This window comes from Haliotis rubra, unplaced genomic scaffold (genome assembly GCF_003918875.1).
Source record: "Haliotis rubra isolate DU_JTF1 unplaced genomic scaffold, ASM391887v1 Scf821, whole genome shotgun sequence".
In the NCBI taxonomy this organism is placed as follows: Eukaryota; Metazoa; Mollusca; class Gastropoda; order Lepetellida; family Haliotidae; genus Haliotis; species Haliotis rubra.
The window spans coordinates 293,098-293,679 of record NW_025767548.1 but is presented as its reverse complement, the minus strand read 5'-3'; positions in this window follow the sequence as shown (position 1 = coordinate 293,679).

Genomic DNA, 582 nt, shown 5'->3' with positions numbered 1-582 from the left:
AGCTTTGTGATGAGGGTCTTGGGCCTAAATTTTCGAAGCTCTCTTAGCGCTAAGATAGTCGTAAGTGCCATGCATTAACATTAACTTGTAGGCGTATTTACATTCACCATGTTCCCTACTTTGTTTGACTGTACAGTAGTTGGCCGTAAGTGAGTAATCATTAGTGAGGACTCACTTATGGCCAACCACTGTAGCAGTCAACTTCAAGCACTTCTAGCAAGCATTTTCCAGTGAGCTGCTTAATCACTTCATGAAATGTATTGATTATTGTGGGAACACATGTGGGTTAGGTTTTAGATTGCAAATGTATTTCTGATGGTCATGACTTTATTAAATGGCCTTAAAAAACGGAGTCCATGCTTATGAATTAGTGCTTCACAAATGTACACTTTTACAATAGTTGGCTCAAACATATCTGTGTACACTGCATCCTGAAATCTGAGAGGCCTTTACAAATGTGTGTATAAGTGTTTGCTTGTTAAACATAGGCTTTCACAGAAAAGGCTTCCTGCACCAGTCCCAAAATAAGCAGCAAAATTTAGAGAAAATCAATACTTGAAAACAAAAGACAAACACACATGG